The 19,482-nt window shown below is 49.5% G+C and overlaps 1 protein-coding gene across 1 annotated transcript in view; it reads left to right on the top strand.

Annotated features, from left to right (window-relative positions):
• KISS1R (KISS1 receptor) overlaps window positions 1–18,925 on the top strand; it is a 285,361-nt gene extending 266,436 nt beyond the window's left edge. Inside the window, exon 6 of the transcript XR_014215176.1 lies at window positions 18,714–18,925. The gene's annotated coding sequence lies outside the window, so the exon portion shown is untranslated. The remainder of the gene's footprint in view (window positions 1–18,713) is intronic.
• Window positions 18,926–19,482: the final 557 nt, after the last annotated feature.

Below are 19,482 nucleotides of genomic sequence, written 5' to 3'. Positions count from 1 at the left end.
GCTGTCTGTGTTGATTTTCTCCTCCCAGGGCTGGTCGGAAGGGGAAAACATTTACGCCTTCTGGAATGCAGAGGCGAAAATGCGTTCCTCTCAGCCATCATCTGTTCCCCTCCGCTCTGCCCCCAAATCCCTAATGGAAAACTGCAACGATCAGGCCCCTGCACACATTATCTATAGAACGCTTGACACTTCATAAATATTAAACTATGACATTATGGACCGCCAAGCAGGGAGTCTGTAAACCCAAGAAATCAAAGCCAGATAAATAACCAATCAACACTGCTGGCTATCACTCAAACAGACTTGTTCGCTGCTGCTACTGGAGATTTCAGGCAGGTAGATGTGCTTTTGTGGAATGGCAGATGTGGATTCGGGGATTTATGAATCTGTTTCAGGCTTTTAGACGGTGTTGAAATCAACAATAATTTATAATTATTATAGTTATTTTATTTGTATGCCGCACATCTGGCTGGTTTGCCCCAGCCGTTCTGGGCAGCTTCCCAAACATATATAAATACTAAACAAAACATCAAACATTAAAAACCTCCCTAAACAGGGCTGCCTTCAATTGTCTTCTAAAAGTCAGATAGTTGTTTATTTCCTTGACATCTGATGGCAGGGCGTTCCACAGGGTGGGCACCACCACCGAGAAGGCCCTCCGCCTGGTTCCCTCTAACCTCACTTCTCGCAGGGAGGGAACCGCCAGAAGGCCCTCGGGAGATGGACCCCGGTGTCCGGGCTGGATGATGGGGGTGGAGACGCTCCTTCATGTATACTGGGCCATTTAGGGCTTTAAAGGTCAGCACCAACACTTTGAATTGTGCTCGGAAATGTCCTGGGAGCCAATGTAGGTCTTTCAGGACCGGTGTTATATGGTCTTAGCGTCCGCTCCCAGTCCCCAGTCTGGCTGCCGCGTTCTGGATTAGTTGCAGTTTCCGGGTCACCTTCAAAGGTAGCCCCACATAGAGTGCATTGCAGTAGTCCAGGCGGGAGATAACCAGAGCATGCACCACTCTGGCCAGACAGTCTGCGGGCAGGGAGGGTCTCATCCTGCGTACCAGGTGGAGCTGCCCTGGACACAAAACTGATCTGTGCCTCCATGGACAGCGGTGAGTCCAGAATGACCCCCAGCCTGTGCACCTGGTCCTTTGGGGGCACAGTTGCCGCATTCAGGACCACGGAGTCCCCCACACCTACCCGTCCCCCAAAACAGTACAGTGGTACCTCAGATTACATACGCTTCAGGTTACAGACGTTTCAGGTAACAGACTCCGCTAACCCAGAAATATTACCTCCGGTTAAGAACTTTGCTTCAGGATGAGAACAGAAATCACACAGAGGACCCATTAGCTAAAGTGGTGCTTCAGGTTAAGAACAGCTTCAGGTTAAGAACAGACCTCCGGAACGAATTAAGTTCTTAACCAGAGGTACCACTGTACCTCTGTCTTGTGGGGATTTTGGACTGATCTGTTGGCAGACTCTCCTTGTGTTATTGAGTGAGACAATCAAAGAAACGCTTTTTATTAAATTGAAAGCCTAAGCCAGGGGACCAAACCCCCAGATTGTGGGATTCTCTGGGGTCTTTGAGCTGCAGGCACCTTTCCCCGAAGCTGAATCACACCCCCCATCTCTTTTCTTGGCTCTCCCCTTCCTCTGCTCCCCCCTCCTCCCTTCCTCCTTCCCACCCGCCTCTCCGAGAGCCGGGTCAGTCTCGGCCGCCCCGGGGCCCCGGTAATGGATCTGCAGGAGTTTGCCTGCCAACCTCATCCCGGCTGCTGACAGGAAGCGAGTCCTGCCTCAGACACCCCTGGGCCCTCTTTCCGCCGACTGCTCTTCCAGAGACGCCGCTCCCCGAAGACCCGCGCTGAGTGAAAGAACGCTTCGAGATTTCCAGTAGCTCTTTGCTTCCTCGAGGCCTTGATGTGGAAAGACATTTCTCAGAAAAAGCGGCGGTGGAGGCGCTCGCTCACTCGCTCATGAGAGTTGTTGTGGTTTAGTCGTTTAGTCGTGTCCGCCTCTTCGTGACCCCCTGGACCAGAGCACGCCAGGCACTCCTGTCTTCCACTGCCTCCCGCAGTTTGGTCAAACTCATGCTGGTAGCTTCGAGAACACTGTCCCACCATCTCGTCCTCCGCCGTCCCCTTCTCCTTGCGCCCTCCATCTCTCCCAACATCAGGGTCTTTTCCAGGGAGTCTTCTCTTCTCCTGAGGTGGCCAAAGTATTGGAGTCTCAGCTTCAGGATCTGTCCTTCCAGTGAGCACTCAGGGCTGATTTCCTTCAGAATGGAGAGGTTGGATCTCCTTGCAGTCCATGGGACTCTCAAGAGTCTCCTCCAGCACCAGAATTCAAAAGCATCCATTCTCTGGCAAGCAGCCTTCTTGATGGTCCAGCTTTCACTTTCCACTACTGGGAAAACCAGAGCTTGGACTATACGGACCTTTGTTGGCATGAGAGAGAACCCCCCGAAACTTTCACTAAACCTACGAGAAGCACTATTTCATTGATCAAACATGTTTGGGATGAGTTATTAAATTTATCGTTGTCCCTGCCATCGTTAATTACAGCCGTAACTTGGAAGCCGGATGCCTTGGCTCCCGAACAAATCGGCTCCCGAACGATCAAAACCCAGAAGTGAGCGTTCTGGTTTTTGAACGGTTTTCAGAAGCTGGAGGTCCACCGCAGCTTCTGATTGGCTGCAGGAGGTTGTGAGCAAGTTTTGCATTACCATTGGACTCCGTTTTGAACCAAGAGGGAAGACGGCGCCTTTCAAAATGGCGCTGGTTTTTAAGCAACGCCCAGGTATAAGGCTACTAGTTTTGCCAAAATGTGACTCGCTTCCCAGACAGTCTCACCTTGCCCTTTTGCGGCCTGAGGACCACCCAAGGTTGGGTGTGCGAAAGAAGATATCCATTGTGGAAGAGTGCATCGCACCAACTGAAAACAAACCATGGTTCATAAGACAACAGCAAGCCATGGCTTCAGATCCCAGTTTACTAACAGTAGACGAACAGTTGCCAAGCCACAGAACTGTAGAATTGGAATGGATCCCCAAGTAATCTCAGTTAAAGCATCCATAAATTCTCCCTGGGGAGGGTTCAGTTGATCTTAAAGCCGTACCATGGTTGTTCGGACCTAATCCGTTCCGGGAGTACGTTCGACTCCCAAAACGGTACATAAAACCAAGGCGCGTCGGACGTCCAGCTTCTGAAAAACGTTCGCAAACTGGAACACTCACTTCCGAATTTGTGGTGTTCAGGAGCCAAAACTTACGAGTACCAGGGCATTCGACAACCAAGGTACGGCTGCAATTTAATGGCTAAGCATTCTGAAGAACCAGGGTAGGAAGACATTGCTGGGAATAAATTCTTCTGTCATGGTCCAGTTCACGGGCAATCGAAGTCCCGGCTGGGGACATCGGGACCGGGGGCAAGATGGCAGGGTGGAAGCAGGAACGGGAGTCCAGAAACCAAGTGTCTGAGGGCCAGAGAGCTGGGAGTCAAGAAGCCAAGGGTCCGAGGGTCAGGAAGCAAGGAGTCACAAGTCAGGGGTACGAGGGACAAAAAGCAAGGAGTCACGAACAGTGGCGTAGCGTGGGGGGTGCCAGGGGTGCCGGCGGCACTGGGCGCAACATTTGGGGGGGCGCGTTTGGCCGGCCCTCCTCGAGGAAGCAGGAACCCCACTGTCCTCGGACCTGCTCCGAAGGCTGGCGGTGGGGTGGAGAGACCTTCTCCCCGCGCCAGCCTTCGGATGGCTGTCCTGAAGACTTGTGGTGGGAGCATGGGGGGTGCAGGGGGTAGCGTGGGGCTGCAGGGGGGGCCTGCTGCACCTGGCACAACATCTGTGGGGGGCGCGGAAGAGACTCGAGTGCTAAAATCCACGGGTTAGGGGGCGCAAATTACTTGCCTTGCCCTGGGTGCTGAGAACCCACGCTACGCCACTGGTCACGAAGTCAGGGGTACGAGGGTCAAGAAGCAAGGACTCACAAAGTCAGGGGTCCCAGGGTCAGGAAGCAAGGAGTCGCGAAGTCAGGGGTCCGAGGGTCAAGGAGCAAGGAGTCACGAAGCCAGGGGTCCAAGGATCAAGGACTCAAATGCAGCGAGGCAGGAAACATGCTGCTGTGGCAAAGAGCTGAAAGGAAAATGCTGACCTTATATCCCTTCCCGGCTCCTGCCACCAGGTGCTGTGAGTTACCAATCGGCCTCACCTGTGTGGCCGCGCCTTGCCTCTTCAGAACAAACTTAGGAAGTCCCCAGTCCTGCGAAGCCCTACTGGTCACAGGGCCCGGCTCCTGCACGCACTCCCGACATCTTCTCCGCCTTCCTTCCCCCCACCAGCTTCTCTGACCGGCTCGCCATCTTCTTTCCTCTTCTTTCTTTGTCCTCACCATTCCCTTTCCAGGCGCACATGGTTGGATTCCCCCCCCCTTGTGCTTTGACGATGAGGCTGCTGTGGTCGAGAGTGCCTTGAATAAGTTATAGCAGCTGCCGGGATCTCAGATGCCTAAGGCTAGTTGCTCTCTTGAAAGAGCCTCCAGGCATCCCAACGGGAGACTTCAAGGCACTACTCCATCTTGCCCCATATTTTCACAAGTCTGGAAGTAGCCCAGGTCAGGAAGAGGCGTGGCTTGAGGGAAGTGGGTGTGGTCTGGGAAGGGGCCTTGAAGATTCCAGGATTCCAGGAGGCCAGGCAGAGGCCTAATAATAATAATAATAATAATAATAATAATTAAGGTCACCACCAACACTTTGAATTGTGATCAGAAACGTCCTGGGAGCCAATTATTATAGCCCTAATAAAAATAATAATAATAATAATAATATTTATAACAAACCTAGACAGCATCTTAAAAAGCAGAGACATCACCTTGCCGACAAAGGTCCGTATAGTTCAAGCTCTGGTTTTCCCAGTAGTGATGTATGGAAGTGAGAGCTGGACCATCAAGAAGGCTGATGGCCCAAAAATGGATGCTTTTCAATTCTGGTGCTGGAGGAGACTCTTGAGAGTCCCATGGACTGCAAGAAGTCCTGACCCCTGGACCAGAGCACACCAGGCCCTCCTGTCTTCCACTGCCTCCCCCAGTTGGCTCAAACTCATGCTGGTCGCTTCGAGAACACTGTCCCACCATCTCGTCCTCCATCGTCCCCTTCTCCTTGTGCCCTCCATCTTTCCCAACATCAGGGTCTTTTCCAGGGAGTCTTCTCTTTACACCTCGACAATCCCCCCCCATAGTTCACCCCACCTTCTCCTCCCATGGCTCACCCCAGCCTCACCCCCACAGCTTTCCCCAAGCAAGTGGCCGGCAGCCTTGTATATAGGATGATAGACACACACAAACACGTATGCATATATAAATAACCCATACGGACTATTCTGCATCGCGGATGCAGTGTTACCCCGTGAATTCCCTGCGGGTGCTTCCTCTCTCTCTCTCTCATCACCATCTCCCCAAGCCCCCAAATGCCTGAGCTAAATCCAGATGCTTATAAAATATACAGGAAGCCTCTGGGCTTGGGGTGAAAGCTTCAGGATTCAGATTGCTCTCCAGTTCACGTATTTGGCATAGAGAGAAAGGGGGGGGGGAGAGAGAGAGAGAGAGAGAGAAAGAGGGACCTGTTTTATGCAGGACAGGTGACAACCCCAAACTCAACTATAGCAGCTCTGCAATGGCCCCAGAGGCAAAAGCAGGGCCAGATATAGGTTTAATGAGGCCCTCAGCTCCTGAAGGTAATGTGGCCCTTTCTATGTCCAGCTGTCCTTCGTCAACAACAAACTGCCGCTGTTTTTTGTGTTGAATACATGCTCTATGGGAATTGATGGACCTAAGAGGTATCTAAGGGACGTGGGTGGCACTGTGGGTTAAGCCTAGGACTTGCCGATCGGAAGGTTGGCGGTTCGAATCCCCTCAATGACGGGGTGAGCTCCCGTTGCTCAGTCCCTGCTCCTGCCAACCTAGCAGTTCAAAAGCACGTCAAAGTGCAAGTAGATAAATAGGTACCACTCCGGCGGGAAGGTAAACGGCGTTTCCGTGCGCTGCTTTGGTTCGCCAGAAGCGGCTTAGTCCTGCTGGCCACATGACCCGGAAGCTGTACGCCGGATCCCTCAGCCAATAAAGCGGGATGAGTGCCGCAACCCCAGAGTCGGCCACGACTGGACCTAATGGTCAGGGGTCCCTTTACCTTTAAGAGGTATCTAAAGCCATTTGCCCACACAGAATGCAGGCACCCTATATATAGAAAGGAGCAAACCGGTGATATTTTAGGGAGCAGGCTAGCAGGCAGGGCCCATGACTTACATCCTAGGAGGCTACACAACACAAAACACTGTTGCTGTATGTAGGTTTTATTTGTTTTTTATCTTACATTTTGGAAATGTACACCCAGTTTTTTCCCTTTAGATTTTTTTTGGGGGGTGCCCAAGAGAATGGGGCCCTAAGCTATAACTTGTTTAGCTTATACGTAAATCCGGCACTGAGGACAGGTGACAGGTAAGCTCAACTATAGCAGCACTGCAGATATCTATAGGGCTGTCACAAGGAAGAGGGAATAGATAGTTGTTTATTTCCTTGACATCTAGAATCATAGAATCATAGAATCATAGAATCATAGAATCATAGAATCATAGAAGAGTTGGAAGAGACCACCAGGGCCATCGAGTCCAACCCCCTGCCAAGCAGGAAACACCATCAGAGCACTCCTGACATATGGTTGTCAAGCCTCTGCTTAAAGACCTCCAAAGAAGGAGACTCCACCACACTCCTTGGCAGCAAATTCCACTGTCGAACAGCTCTTACTCTGATGGGAGGGCGTTCCACAGGGCAGGCACCACCACCAAGAAGGCCCTCTGCCTGGTTCTCTGTAACCTCACTTCTCGCAGGGAGGGAACCACCAGAAGGCGCTCGGCGCTGGACCTCAGTGTCTGGGCTGAATGATGGGGGTGGAGATGCTCCTTCAGGTCTACTGGGTCAAGGCCATTGAGGATTTTCAAGGTCAGCACCAAGACTTTGAATTGAAGAAACCTTTCCCTATATTGCATAATTATATCAACAGTCTCTTACTTGCATTTTCTCCAAATGAAAAAGCGCCAAACACTGCAGCCTTTTCCAAGAGGGGGGGGGGGAGCAACTGCTTAAATCTACCAGCTTCCTCGCCCTGTTCCTGCATTGGGGCTCCTTGAGCTCTGTCCGTGGTCCTGAATGAGTTCTGCGCTGCCCTGCCGTGAGCTCCTGGGCAATACTTGAAGCCATCTCCTTGCTTCCTTGACCTCCAGGTCAAGACTCTCACTGCAGGCCTCAGTCACAAATGCTTCACTAGAGAGCTCCTTTGTTCCTTCCATTCATTTGTTAAGCGTCTACCGTGTCTCTCCAGCAAAGTTGGTAGGAAACAGAATTAAAACAGAAACACGATTTGTTTAAATAATAATAATACAGTGGTACCTCGCGGCACCTTTTGAATTCTGGTGCTGGAGGAGACTCTTGAGAGTCCCACGGACTGCAAGAAGATCAAACCTCTCCATTCGGAAGGAAACCAGCCCTGAGTGCTCACTGGAAGGACAGATCCTGAAGCTGAGGCTCCAAGACTTTGGCCACCTCACGAGAAGAGAAGACTCCCTGGAAAAGACCCTGATGTTGGGAAAGATGGAAGGCACAAGGAGAAGGGGACGACAGAGGACGAGATGGTGGGACAGTGTTGTTGAAGCTACCAGCATGAGTTTGACCCAACTGTGGGAGGCAGTGGAAGACAGGAGTGCCTGGTGTGCTCTGGTCCAGGGGGTCACAAAGAGGCGGACACGACTAAACAACTCAACAACAACAACACCTCAGGTTAAGAACTTAATTCATTCTGGAGGTCCGTTCTTAACCTGAAACTGTTCTTAACCTGAGGTACCACTTTAGCTAAAGGGGCCTCCTGCTGCCACCGCCCCGCCGCTGTGCGATTTCTGTTCTCATCCTGAAGCAAAGTTCTTAACCCGAGGTACTATTTCTGGGTTATCGGAGTCTGTAACCTGAAGCATCTGTAACCCGAGGTACCACTGTATTCGAGAACATCTAAAAACGTCAAGAACATGTAAAAAAAAACCAGCCACATTCCCTCACAGTGAATAATGTCAAGGTATCTTTGAGCTACCCAATGCCTGAGTGAGCCAGGAATGGTCCTCTTGGGTGTCAGTAGTGAAAGAAACAGGAGCACCTCAATATGAAGAGCATTATGCAAAGGGGATATCTCCACCGAGAAGTCCACGTCATGGGTCAATGCCAACCAGGCAGAACCCATCAACGGTACCACCACCAACAGGACCTTCTCCTGCAGATTGTAGGGTCAGATATCATAGAATCATAGAATCATAGAGTTGGAAGAGACCACAAGGGCCATCGAGTCCAACCCCCTGCCAAGCAGGAAACAGATATGGTGGGTCTTTGTGGAGGTGGTCTTTTTAGGTTCTCAGGTCCCATTACATGGGTCTCTTTAGCCACCGTTGATGGTAGATCCAGACCTGGAGCACTAAGGAGACACCACAGAGGGCTTTGAAAGTGACGCCAACCTGTCCTAGCTTGGGTTATCGGAAGCAGAAAGAGGAGATTGGGCAACGGGAGATCACCCAGGTGGTAGCTATCAAGAAGTGTTTGGCAACCTGGGAATCGATACCCCCGCACTCAACTGGGCTATCAGCGATCGTCTGGGGAGCTTAGGAGGACATATGGTCACCACCTCATCTCCTCCCTTGGAGCAGCCAACCAGGAGACCTCTCCATCGAAGCTATCTCCTCTCCGGAGCCTTTCAGTTCCTGTATTGCCCCCGCCATCGCGGCTGGTGAAGCCCTAATGGCCCATCTCCGATGTTTTATTATCTCTTTTAAAAGTGTAATTAGTTCAAGTGTAAACAAAAAACAAGCCCTTTGGTTAATTAAGAATTTTTAAACAGGGGAAGGGAGACAGTAAGCAAGAGGATGTTCCGGAAACATTAACGGACCCGGGGCAGGTATCATAAAATTGATTGAGGGACGGGACGGAAGGATGGGGAGATGTCGGCGGGGAGGACCAGCCACCGTTGAGAGGGGAAATATGGGCAAGGGGAGGGGGGGAAGCGAGCCCTCCTGAAAATGGACCCTAGTTTATCTCTCCCTACCCACCCACTCACACAACGGAGTGCATTTTGAGGGCAGTGTTTATGGCCCCAGGTCTCCATAGAAATGGCTAATGATTTTTTATGCATTAATGGGAATAATGGACAGCGGTAATATATTGTTTAAAGAGATGGATAGGATCCTTTTAACGCTGACATGTATATAGATCTCAAGAGCGAACGGGGGATGGACCACGTGAATTCTGGACCTCCGTTCGGGCCACGATTGGCCAGGCACTTTGGCTGGGCCTTCTTGTGCCTTTCGTTCCATTTCATTTGAAAAAAATATTTTTCATTGGTTTTTACAAAAACATATTCAAAGTAATGAAAAGAATAAACTTTTGCCATATCCATATATGAGATTCTTTGACTCTCATGACTTCCTCTGTGTCCCCTGCTTGGGTCCTTACCATACCGTACTTTTCTATGTATTAGATTTATACCTCCAAAAAAGGTTTAAAATGTGGAGTCATCTTATACACAGATAGTGCATAGGGGGATCGTGGGATTGGCTGGTACCGCGAGCCGGAGATTGTCAGTGGATTTTGGTTGTGGTTTTTTTGACTATGGCAAGGGCTGTTGTTGGTTGGCCAAAATCAAACCCCTGTGTTGCAATACGAACCAATCACAACAATACAAACACAATATATTCTCTACTAACTATTAGTCTGAGGGACGCGGGTGGCGCTGTGGTCTAAACCACAGAGCCTAGGGCTTGCCGATCGGAAGGTCGGTGGTTCAAATCCCCGCAATGACGGGGTGAGCTCCCATTGCTAGGTCCCTGCTCCTGCCAACCTGGCAGTTCGAAAGCATGTCAAAGTGCAAGTAGATAAATAGGTACCACTCTGGCGGGAAGGTAAACAGCATTTCCGTGCACTGCTCTGGTTCGCCAGAAGCAGCTCAGTCCTGCTGGCCACATGACCCGGAAGCTGTACGCCGGCTCCCTCAGCCAGTAAAGCGAGATGAACGCCGCAACCCCAGAGTCGTCCACTACTGGGCCTAATGGTCAGGGGTCCCTTTACCTTTTTAACTATTAGTCTACGTGTTGTGTGTGTGTTGTTGATTGGAGGCTGCTGTGTCAATTGGGCGGGCAATAAGCAGCTATTGTGACGCATACAAATGGCAGCCCATGTCATGCGAGTGAGTGAGTGATTTTCTGCAATTCCCCCTAAGAAAAGCTCAGCAACTCTGGGCAAACCTTTCCCCATTTTCTTAATTTGGAGTCCCCCAAAATAGAGGGCGTCTTATACATGGGGGCATGTTATACACAGGAAAATAGGGTACTTGTTCTAAAACTACATATCATTACATCCTTCACAGTTTTCATCTCTGTAAATTATCCATCCACACACAAACACACCATTTATTCACAAGTCGTTTTTAAAGTCTAGCTAATGTTTTTATTTGTTTACAGTCGTCTCCTAAGTAAGTTATAAATTCCCCCAGTTCTTTTCTAAAGTCTTTGTCTTCTCGATTCCTGAGTCTCCCGGTCAGTTTTGCCATTTCAGCATATTTCAGCGATTTGACTTGCCATTCTTCCTTGGTCAAAACTGTTGGTTCTTTCCATCTTTGCACTATTAGCATCCTTGCCGACATAAACAGTCTTTTCTGGTTCTTTTGGGATATCGGAACCTGTAATTCCCAATAGAAATGCTTCCGGTTTTTAAACAAACGTTACTTTAAACATTTTTTTCCTCTCAATTCATTATATATCAGTTCCCAAAAAGACTTTGTTATCTTACATGACCACCACATATGAGGCCATCAAGATTTCTTGAAGTCCCTTTGGTCTTACTCTGTGTTTGTTTGGCTGATACAGGCAGGACGTAAAAATAACTCCCTTATTTAAAGGTAAAAAAGGTAAAGGACCCCTGGACGGTTAAGTCCAGTCAAAGGCGACTATGGGGTTGTGGCACTCATCTCGCTTTCAGGCCGAGGGAACTGGCATTTGTGCACAGACAGCTTTCCGGGTCATGTGGCCAGCAGGACTAAACTGCTTCTGGCGCAATGGAAAACCGTGACAGAAACTAGAGCGCACAGAAACACCATTTACCTTCCCGTCGCAGCAGTACCTATTTATCTACTTGCGCTGGTGTGCTTTCAAACTGCTAGGTGGGCAGGGTATAGGCCAGTGTATAAATTGAATTAATAATAATCATCATCTTCTTCTTCTTCGTAGCCAAGTAAGATTGTCTTCCATAAACACAGTTTTCACAGTGAGTCCGTAAGCGACTGCGGAGGCCAGTTCTGGATCCCCACGTCCTTCCACAGTGGGGACATAGGTTTCCGCACAGGAGTTGACCCCGGTGAGGGTTTGCCAAGCGTGCCTTCCTCTTAGCACGTTTCTCCCTTGCGTCCTGAGTTCGAGTGTCTTCAAAACCCAGGACATCTTTGGTCAAGGCTGTTCTCCAACTGGAGCGCTCGCAGGCCAGTGTTTCCCAATTGTTGGTGTTTATACTACATTTTTTTGAAGATTTGCCTTGAGAGAGTCTTTGAACTCTTTGAGGTTTCTCCAGCCCCTTTGAACACCCCTCCCAAGGCTTCAAGGTGACATTTGCCTCCTTCTGCCCTCCTTCCCTTCCTCTGCCGGTCCACCCAGAGAAACCTCGGTCTCCCCACCTCCTTTCAGACTGCTTCCAGCTTGCCGCAATCAGCTATCGATTTCATCGACAGGCAGAGCCGGTCCCCGCGAGATAGAGCAGCCAGGCTCCCCGCCGAATCTAATTTCAGAAGGAGAGGCTTGATTTTTCTTTAAAAAAATTCTTCACACACACACAAAAATATGGATTTAGCAACAAAGATCCCTCTCCCCCTTGCTCAGCCAACTCCTTAAACCGCCAAATCTCCTGCAAGAAAAATCAGGGAGGTAGAATAGATGGGTTGGGGGGAGGCAGACCCCCCCACCAAAGAAATAGATTACGACATGCAGGCCACATTTAAAGCAACAGTTATGTGGCCCCCACACTCCAAAATGGAAGCATCACGAGAGGAACAGTGTTGTGGTTTTGTTGTGCAGTTGAAGCTACGTTACAAAGCGTTTTATTATGTGTTTATATATGTTGGAAGCTGCCCAGAGTGGCCGGGGCAACCCAGTCAGAAATAATAAAATTATTATTATCATCATCATGGAATAGGACTTCTCTGTTTTCACAGGAGAAACGTTGGAGGGGATGGAATAGGACGCCCCTATTTTCAGGGGAGAAACGTTGGAGGGGATGGAATAGGACGTCCCTATTTCCAGGGGAGAAACGTTGGAGGGGATGGAAGAGGACGTCCCTATTTTCAGGGGAGAAACGTTGGAGGGGATGGAAGAGGACGTCCCTATTTCCAGGGGAGAAACGTTGGAGGGGATGGAATAGGACGTCCCTATTTTCAGGGGAGAAACGTTGGAGGGGATGGAATAGGACGTCCCTATTTTCACAGGAGAAACGTTGGAGGGGATGGAATAGGACGTCCCTATTTTCACAGGAGAAACGTTGGAGGGGATGGAATAGGACGTCCCTATTTTCACAGGAGAAACGTTGGAGGGGATGGAATAGGACGTCCCTATTTTCACAGGAGAAACGTTGGAGGGGATGGAAGAGGACGTCCCTATTTCCAGGGGAGAAACGTTGGAGGGTACGACAGCCACTCTCAGCACTAATGATTCTCAGCCACTGGTATTTGGAGGCAGAAGACAGGCCACTACGGCTAGCAGCCTTTGAGAGCACCCTCCATATCAATGGTTTTGACGAAGCCTCCATCCAGTTTAATGGTCGGCCCTGCTTCTCGCGGGAGTGAATATCGTAATTTCAGCTGCGTTCTTCTCCCAAGGCTGAGTCGGCTTTGTGTGTTCAAAAAAAAGGGTTTCGGGTGGGGGGAGCCGGAGGTGGGGAAGAATCGGCCCCGTTGCCGTGGAAACAGCCCGCGAAACAGGGGCAGCGTCTCCCTCCCCTCCTCTTCATCGATTCCAGAAATCTTCTCTCTGCATGTATGATCCATAGAAAGGCTGTGGGCCTATTGATCCGGCTGTTGCATGGCTCGGAGATCACCTTCCTTAGAAACGAGAGAGAGAGAGAGAGAGAGAGAGAGAGAGAGAGAGAGAGAGATATGAAGGCAGGCGAGGTGTCTGTCCCACATCTGAGCAACAAGATGGTCGGCTGCATAAGACCCCCCTCTCCAAAAAACCCACAACAACAAACCCACCCCTCTCCATCCCTTTGTCTGCCTTTTCTCAGACACATCCGCAGCAACCGGTCAAAATTAACGCTAGCCGGCTATTGTGGGCTTCTTTGTTATTTACCTCTAGACGTCTCCAGGAGGGTTGCTCCCAGATGAACCCCTTTGGCGAATTAACACCAAACCATCGATGAACATCAGTAATCAGAAAGCGAGGAGGCCGGGTAGCCGTAAGGAGCAAGACTCCCAGCTTGCTCCTCGCCCACCCTCCCCAAGACATCTCCAAAAAGGAACGTAGGATGATGGCTTGCTACTGAGTCAAACAATTGGTCCACCTAACTCAGTATGGTCACCATCTGGCTGGGTCTCCCCAGCCACTCTGGGCGGCTCCCAACACAATATTACAAGCACGATCAAACATTAAAAACTTCCCTAAACAGGGCTGCCTTCAGATGTCTTCTAAAAGTCAGAGAGTTGTTTATTTCCTTGACATCTGATGGCAGAGGGCGCCACCACCGAGAAGGCCCTCTGCCTGGTTCCCTGTAACCTCGCTTCTCGCAGGGAGGGAACCGCCAGAAGGCCCTTGGAGCTGGACCTCAGTGTCTGGGCTGGACGATGGGCGTGGAGACGCACCTTCAGGTATACTGGGCTGTTTAGGGCTTTCAAGGTCAGCACCAACACTTTGAATAGTGCTGGGAAATGTACTGGGAGCCAATGCAGATCTCTCAGGACCAGTGTTATGTGGTCCCTCGGGTTACAGACGCTTCAGGTTACAGACACTTCAGGTTACAGACTCCGCTAACCCAGAAATAGTACCTCGGGTTAAGAACTTTGCTTCAGGATGAGAACAGACATTGCGGCAGCGGGAAGCCCCATTAGCTAAAGTGGTGCTTCAGATTAAGAACAGTTTCAGGTCAAGAACGGACCTCCAGAACGAATTAAAGTTCTTAACTAGAGGTACCACTGTAATTGCTTTAGGGTGGGAAAATGCGGTTTTTTTTGCTGTACTGGATATTAATCATTCGAAGCTTGCGGAAAGGGTTAGGGCTGGTTTCACGGCAGATCAGCGTCAGGTGTGGTTTCCAAACTGCAAAACCACACGCCACAAGAATTACGCTCACACCGATCGCTCAGTTACTGCCCCTGTTGCAGCAGTCCAGACTTAGAATCGTAGAAATTGTAGAATTGTATAGTTGGGAGGGACCCTCAGAGTAATCTAATCTAATGCAGGAATCTCAGCTAAAGCAGCTGGGGCTGTGCTGCAGGAATTTATGTACAGGTTGGGGGGGGGTGATTTGCCCCTCCAGCAGATATCACGCACATGCAGCCCACTACCAAAACCAGCACAATCGCTTTTGTGACTTTTGTGATTTGTCCCCACAATACACTTTGTCACAGTTTCTTCCTATCTATGCAAAGGGCCTTTGCTGCACAATACCAAATCATAGAATCATAGAATCCTAGAGTTGGAAGAGACCACGAGGGCCATCAAGTCCAACCCCCTGCCAAGCAGGAAACACCACCAGAGCACTCCTGACATATGGTTGTCAAGCCTCTGCTTAAAGACCTCCAAAGCAGGAGACTCCACCACACTCCTTGGCAGCAAATTCCACTGTCGAACAGCTCTTACTGTCAGGAAGTTCTTCCTCATGTTTAGGTGGAATCTTCTTTCTTGTAAGAATTCACTGATCAATGTCTCTATGTACTGGCTCACTGGGAAAACTTCAGAAATTCCTATAGACATGTGAGGCTGTGGGGTTTGTTTTCTGGCAAGCAGCAAAGAAAGGTGTGGCAGCCTCCATTCCCGGAGAATTAATTATCCTTAAGGAGGTGTCTAGCTAGTCAGATTGGGGTGGGGGTTGCGGACGGGTAATTAATTACGCCGGGGTTTTCTCTGCCACCCCAACTCCATCCTCCTCCTCCTAACCCCCCCCCCCTGCTCCAAATGGGGACAGGGAAAAGAGCGAGGAAGCAGGGCAGCAACCTGGAAAAGGCTGGTCAATGAAAACATAAAATTAAAATAATTTGCGTCAATTCCGTTGAGTGGCTGTTAGCTCTAATTGCTATTGACTCGCAGCTGTAATTATTAAGGACGAGAGAGAGAGAGAGAGAGAGAGAGAGAGAGAGAGAGAGAGAGAGAGGAACCCAGAGGTTGGTGTGGGATCAGGGCTGGGTTCGGATCACCTCTGGTACTGCCCAGGCTCTGAGATGCTCGTCTAAATACCGTATTTTTTGCACCATAACACTCACTTTTTTCCTCCTAAAAAGTAAGGGGAAATGTCTGTGCGTGTTATGGAGGGAATGCCTACGGGTGGCATGCCTACAGATTTTCCTCCTCTAAAAACTATGTGCGTGTTATGGTCGGGTGTGTGTTATAGAGTGAAAAATACGGTAGTTTCCAAGGCAAGAATGGGTCTTGGGCCCCAGGAAGCTGTGAAACTCTCCCAGGGAATCGGTCTGAATGTGATATCAGAAAGGTTTAATGGTCGATGTGGCCAGGAAGGGGCAGATTTGCCTGTAGGATTGGGATCCGGTCAGCCAGCTGGGTCCTAATCTCTCCCACACCCCATGTGCCATGTTTGACCCACCTGTCAATCACCTGATGTCATCGCCATCACCGTTTTATTATTTATACCCGGCCCATTCGGCTCGGTTTTCCCATCCACTCTGGGCGGCTTCCAAACAGATATAAAAACAAAACATTAAACATCCAAAACTTCCCTAAACTGGGCTGCCTTCAGATGTCTTCCAAAAGTCAGATAGTTGTTTATTTCCTTGACATCTGATGGGAGTGTGCCACCACCGAGAAGGCCCTCTGCCTGGTTCCCTGTAACCTCACTTCTTGCAGGGAGGGAATTGCCAGAAGGCCCTCGGAGCCTACCACAATTCAAGCATGGTCACCCTAGATGCGGCTGCAGTTGACTCCAGCTCCCTGCAGAGACAACATTACAGTGGTGCCTCTCGCAAGACGAAATTTATCCGTTCCGCGAGTCTCTTCGTCTAGCGGTTTTTTCATCTTGCGAAGCAACCCTATTAGCGGCTTAGACGGATTAGCGGCTATTAAAGGCTTAGCGGCTTAGCGGCTAAAAGGCTATTAGCGGCTTAGAAAAAGGGGGGGAAGCGGAAAAAAATCGGAACACTCGCAAGACGTTTTCGGCTTGCGAAGCAAGCCCATAGGGAAATTCGTCTTGCGAAGCAGCTCAAAAACGGAAAACCCTTTCGTCTAGCGGGTTTTCCGTCTTGCGAGGCATTCGTCTTGAATAGGGACGCGGGTGGCGCTGTGGGTTAAACCACAGAACCTAGGACTTGCCGATCAGAAGGTCGGCGGTTCAAATCCCCGCAATGAGGGGGTGAGCTCCCGTTGCTCAGTCCCTGCTCCTGCCAACCTAGCAGTTCGAAAGCACCTCAAAGTGCAAGTAGATCAATAGGTACCGCTCCGGCGGGAAGGTAAACGGCGTTTCCGTGCGCTGCTCTGGTTCGCCAGAAGCGGCTTAGTCCTGCTGACCACATGACCCGGAAGCTGTACACCGGCTCCCTCGGCCAGTAAAGCGAGATGAGCGCCGCAACCCCAGAGTCGGCCACGACTGGACCTAATGGTCAGGGGTCCCTTTATCTTTAAGGTCCTGAATCTGCTCTTTGCTCCAGCTCTCTGCAGAGACAACATCTCCAGTCGTTTCCTCAGCAGGAATTCTTGGACTTGTCCAAGGTCCTAAATATGCTCTTTGCTCCAACTCCCCACAGAGACAACACCTCCAGTCGTTTGCTATAGCAGGAATCTTTAGAGCTGCCCGAGGTCATATATATCCAGCTCCACACAGAGACAACCTCTTGGGTAGTTGCCTTAGCAGAGATCCTCGGAGCTTTGTGGAACACCCTCCCATCAGATGGCGAGGAAATAAACAACTCTCTGACTTTTAGAAGACATCTGAAGGCAGACCTGTTTAGGGAAGCTTTCAATGTTTGATGTTTTATTATGTTTTTAGTATTCTGTTGGGAGCCCAACCAGATGGGCGGGGTACAAATAATGTATTATTATTATTATTATTATTATTATTATTATTATTATTATTATTGATGGACGGCCACCTTGACAGGATCCTTGCCTTGAGCAGGGGTCAGACTTAAGCATGGTTTCTTTCCAACTCTGAGCTTGTATAAATAATACTGTAAATTGTTGTTATATTATTTTTCTCAGGATCAATCTGCACAACACCCCAAAGATGGAAATTCTGTGAGCAGGGAGGGCACATATTGGGTTTCCCCCAACATTAGCAGACCCGCTCAAATTAAAGGCCATGACTGGCGCAGCTCCATTATTTTCAATAGGTCTACTCTGAGTAGAGAATTGAGCTGGGTGCAGATATGCTCTGAACTGGATTTGAATCGGTTTCCACCGATGTATTTTGAAGTGGGCTTCATATATGCAATCTCAACAGGTCTACTCTGAGCAGGATGCAACCCAGTAAGAACAGCGCACGTATTATTACGTATCTGAAACAAGAGGCGAGAGCGGTCTGTATTCTTAATTAAAATTGATTTTTTAAAAAAGAAAGAAGGAGAGAAATATTCTAGAGAGAAGCACGCGCAGTGTTTTATGGGGTTGTACCCAGCGTTAGTAATGCTCAGAGTAGACCCATGGCAATCAATGGACTCCGCTAACTTAGGCTCATTAATTTAGACACTGGCTGCTCTGAGTCTGACCAGTGTTCGTTGCAAACCAATAACACAACAGCAATGGTCATTTTCCGGATTTGAATGGGTACGAAAGTCATCTCCCTGCCCCTTTAAAAGATTAATCTTGATTTACCCCCCCCCACACACACAACAGAAGAATACTCCAGCCTCCCCCCCCAACCCACTCCTCCCTCAACCATGCTCAGCAAAGCCCCTCTGATTGGCAGCTGTAGTCTCCTCCCCTTTCCTGCCCCACAGCTAAGGGGCTGGTGGTGGGAAAAGGTAATTAATCTGGGAAGGGGGGGAGTGTTAATACCTCTAAGACACTAGGGATGCGAGCTGTCAGTTATCACCAATTAGTCACCGAAAAGCCTGCACGTATGATCTCCGCGGCGCAGCCGAGTTGATTACTCTAATTAATTTTGCATTGATCTACACGGATCTGCTGGAGGAAGGCTGTCCGGGGAAGTGGGGGGGCATGGGGGGAGAGAAGTTTACTCTGGAGGAAGTGAGGGGAGAGGAGGGTCGGCTACAGATGGTGGAGGGAGATTCGAGATGGGCAAATCTTATCAAATTCGTTTTCTTGTTTCCCCCACTGCTCTCTCCAATATCAGATTTTGGTCTTGAAAAAAAATTGAAAAATTCATTTGCATTTCCCCTAGGTTATTTCTGGGTATTTTTTTGCATTTCTGTAGACACGTTTGGCGCAATATTCGCATGGCTGTATACCATTCCGCACAATACATTTTGTATGGTGCCCAGTGCCGGATTTACGTATAAGCTGAACAAGCTATAGCTTAGGGCCCCACTCTTTTGGGGGGCCCCCAAAAAAAACTAAAGGGAAAAAACCACCTGGATGTGCATTTCCAAAATATAAGATAAAAAGCAAATAAAATAAAATCTACCTACAGAAACAGTGTTTTGTGTTGTGTAGGCTCCTAAGATGTAAATCATGGGCCCCGCCTGCTCCCTAAAATATCACTGGTTAGATACCTATTAAGGGACCCGGGTGGTGGTGTTGTCTAAGCCACAGAGCCTAGGGCTTGCCGATTGGCAAGTCGGCGGTTTGAATCCCCGCAATGACAGGGTGAGCTCCCATTTTTCGGTCGCAGCTCCTGCCAACCTAGCAGTTTGAAAGCACCTCAAAGTGCAAGTAGATAAATAGGTACTGCTCCGGTGGGAAGGTAAACGGCGTTTCCGTGCGCTGCTCTGGTTCGCCAGAAGCGGCTTAGTCCTGCTGGCCACATGACCCAGAAAAATGTCTGTGGACAAACGCCAGCTCCCTCGGCCAGTAAAGCGAGATTTAGGTTTGGTGAGGCCCTCAGCTACGAAAGGTATTGGGGCCCTTTATATGTCCAGCTGTCATTTGTCAAAAACAAATGGTTGCTGTTTTGGTTTTGGAATGGACTTCTGGAACGGATTAGGTTTGAGAATCAAGGTACCACTGTACATAGAAGTGATATTTTAGGGAGCAGGTGAGCAGGCGGGGGCCCATGACTTACATCATAGGAGCCTGCACAACACAAAACAC

Source organism: Podarcis vaucheri (genome assembly GCF_965113315.1).
Source record: "Podarcis vaucheri genome assembly, chromosome: 18".
In the NCBI taxonomy this organism is placed as follows: domain Eukaryota; kingdom Metazoa; phylum Chordata; class Lepidosauria; order Squamata; family Lacertidae; genus Podarcis; species Podarcis vaucheri.
This window is presented reverse-complemented; position numbering and strand designations above follow the sequence as displayed.